General features: G+C 39.3%; 1 pseudogene; it reads right to left on the bottom strand.

The window, feature by feature from the left end:
- Positions 1-1961: 1961 nt before the first annotated feature.
- Positions 1962-2405, bottom strand: LOC118895765 (annotated as a pseudogene).
- Between the last annotated feature and the right edge of the window lie 1187 nt (positions 2406-3592).

The following is a 3592-nucleotide window of genomic DNA, read 5'->3' as shown; positions in this document are numbered from 1 at the left end:
CCGACTTACTTCATTTAGTATGATAATCTCTAGCTCCATCCATGTTGCTGCAAATGGCATTATTTTTCTTTTTTATGGCTGAGTAGTATTCCATTGTATATATGTACCACTTCTTCTTTATCCATTCCTCTGTTGATACACTTAGGTTGCTTCTGTATCTTGACTATTGTAAATAATGCAGCTATGAAGATTGGGGTGCATGTATCTTCTCAAATTAGTGTTTTCATTTTCTTCAGATAGATACCCAGTAGCAGAACTGCTGGGTCATATGGTAGCTCTATTTTTAGTTTTTTGAGAAAACTTCATACTGTTTTCCACAGTTGCTGTACCAATTTACATTCCCACTGACAATGTAGGAGGGTTCTCTTTTCTCCAAATCCTCACCAATGCTTGTTATTTGTGTTCTTTTTGATGATGGCCATTCTGACAGGTGTGAGGTGATATCTCTTTGTGGTTTTGATTTGCGTTTCCCTGACGATAAGTGATGTTGAGCATCTCTTCATGTGCTTGCTGACCATCTGTACGCCTTCTTTGGAAAAATGTCTATTTAGGTTTTCTGCCCATTTATTAATCAGGTTCTTTGTTATTTTTTTTTTTTTTAAAGTTGGGCTTATCCTTATTTATTTATTTATTTATTTATTTATGGCTGTGTTGGGTCTTCGTTTCTGTGCGAGGGCTTTCTCTAGTTGTGGCAAGCGGGGGCCACTCTTCATCGCGGTGCGCGGGCCTCTCACTGTCGCGGCCTCTCTTGTTGTGGAGCACAGGCTCCAGACGCGCAGGCTCAGTAATTGTGGCTCACGGGCCCAGTTGCTCCGCGGCATGTGGGATCTTCCCAGACCAGGGCTCGAACCCGTGTCCCCTGCATTGGCAGGCAGATTCTCAACCACTGCACCACCAGGGAAGCCCTCTTTGTTATTTTGATATTGAATTGTATGAGCTGTTTATATAGTTTGGATATTAACCCTTTACTGGTCATATCATTTGCAAATATTTTCTCCCAGTCAGTAGGTTGTCTTTTCATTTTGTTAATGGTTTCCTTTGCTGTGCAAAAGCTTTTAAGTTTAATTAGGTCCCATTTGTTTACTTTTGCTTTTGTTACCTTTGCCTGAGGAAACAGTTCCAAAAAAATATTGTTATGATTTATGTCAAAGTGTATTCTGCCTATGTTTTCTTCTAGGAGTTTTATGGTTTCCAGTCTAACATTTACATCTTTAATCCATTTTGAGTCTATTTTTGTGTATGGTGTGAAAGAGTATATATCTTTTGTGGCTCCATAGCAACCAAGACAATTTGGTCCAGTTCTATTACTTTTTTGTAGTTATTAAGAAAGGAATAAAGAATGGCTTTTCAAAATATAAACTTATAATATTGGAGCTGCTCTGTTAAGCCATACATGCCTTACTCTATCTATCCCTCAATCCTGATAAGCTACTCTTCACTGCGAACCTCTGTTTAGATGGTTCTATGTTGTTTGGCTCTAAATAAGGGAGATTCAGTGATTTGTGGATGTGAGGCCTAAATGGAGTAAGCAAACACTTTTTCATCTCTCTGTTTATGTTAGTCTTGGCTGTGTGTGAATTTGCCAACACGCACACACCAGGCATCAAAGCGCAAAGGAAGAGAACAGCAGCAGGAGGACAATGAATGGCTTCATTTGAATCATTGTTTTTTTTTTTTTTTTTTGCTTATTTTTCTATTAAGTTTGTTTAGTCTTAAATGTGATAGCAAGCTCTTTTAGATAAGGAGTGAATAGATGAGACAGAAAAGTTTAAGAAAATGGGATTTAGTGCAAATATTGCTAAGCTTACCTCACAGGGAAAATATGTGGCTTAGGAGTAGATACATTTCTAAATAAGGTTTTTTTTTTTGCACTGGGCAGTTTTATTTTACAGAGGGGGTAAGCGTTAGGTGGTGTCAAGAAGAGTGACATGGAGCAAATAATTTTTATTATTATTTTTTTGTTTTACAAATACACCGAAGAATCATGCAATGCTGCCAGCATTGGATGCAATCCTGGGCCACAAGTCTGCACATTCCTTGGCAACTGGTCCTGTGATGGCAGAACCTTTCATCTAGCCTTTATTGTTTACTATGACCCCCGCGTTATCTTCAAAATAGAGAAACACACCATCCTTTCTCCGGTATGACTTTCGTTGTCTAATTACCACTGCTGGATGTACCTTCTTTCTGAGCTCTGGTTTGCCTTTCTTGACGGTGGCCATCACCATGTCACCCACACCAGCAGCAGGAAGTCTATTGAGTCGTCCCTTGACCCCCTTCACGGAGATGATATACAGATGTTTGGCTCCTGTGTTGTCAGCACAGTTGATCACGGCTCCAAACGGAAGACCCCAGGAAATCCGGAATTTCGCACCAGAGGACGCACCACGTCCTCGCTTCGGCATCTTGAGCGCCAGACTCTAAATAAGTTTTTGAAGGCTTTCTGACCACAGTAAATGAAGTATTAAACATATCTGGATATATTTTTGCAGTGGGAATTTGTAAGGCACTGGGACCGGGAAATTTATAATTTCAACAGAGAATGGGTAGCAATAGACTCAGAACTGAAGTAAAACACTTAGCAGAGCCCTCGTGACGCAGGGGGCAGTTGATGACGGTGACAACACGGCAGGGATGAGGCACTAGCTCTGTCAGCGTGGTATAAGTTAGTACTTAATGCTGGTATAAATGCATCTTGCTTTCAGTGATACTTGAATTAAAATTTTTGCGATTACAGTTTGTTTTCATTTGAATACTCTCATACAAAAATCACTCATAATTTAAGAAATTTATGAATTATTATTTTTTAAAAAACACCCTAACTGAAAAGTTACTCCGATGCATAAGAAGTCAGGTAAATATTACAGTCAAAATTTGAAGCAATTTGGAAAACAGTCTTAATAATTTTAATCGCAACAGCAGAAATATTTTTGGATGAAGCGCTTAAATCTCTTCCTTCTCCTGGAAATCCTTTGAGATGAAGTGGATGGAAAAACAGATGAACAGTTACGTGTACTGGTTGCTAAGTGAGACACAGTACTGAGTGAAAATCAGTGGCTTTCTTTTTTCCTGCTGGAGGACGAATTATTGTCATTCCCTTGTAACTAAAAGATATGTATCTGCATTTCGTGGGTCTGGGGGAACTGTAGTGCACAGAAAAGGGAAAGATGGTCCAGACTTTTTGCAGTGATCATAGCTTCTCATTGACTTAATTGGGTGTCAGAGTGATTCAAGGGACAAAGCCAAAGAGGAAGTACAGTGAAGCATTTTAATAATGTGGTTTTGAGGAAACTGCCCTCATTAACCATATAGTGAGGTGATTATGCTGGGGCTGGTTACCATTTTTTGGGGGAGACATGATCTGACCTGGGTTGTGTCCACATCTTGAATCCCTCTATCAGAACGAAAATCTTAAGGGTTTCAATAAACATATCTTGGAAGCTAAGTTCCTAGGGATTTATCACTAATGGAATAAAACTGAGCTTTTACTTTTTGACAGACCTTGACAGAAACGCACAAGCACTTACGAATGTGTCTAGGGAACTCATTTTCTATGGAAAACACTAACTCAGTGAAATTATAACCCTCATTC

The sequence above is a fragment of the Balaenoptera musculus genome, chromosome 5 (genome assembly GCF_009873245.2).
Source record: "Balaenoptera musculus isolate JJ_BM4_2016_0621 chromosome 5, mBalMus1.pri.v3, whole genome shotgun sequence".
Lineage (NCBI taxonomy): Eukaryota > Metazoa > Chordata > Mammalia > Artiodactyla > Balaenopteridae > Balaenoptera > Balaenoptera musculus.
This window is presented reverse-complemented; position numbering and strand designations above follow the sequence as displayed.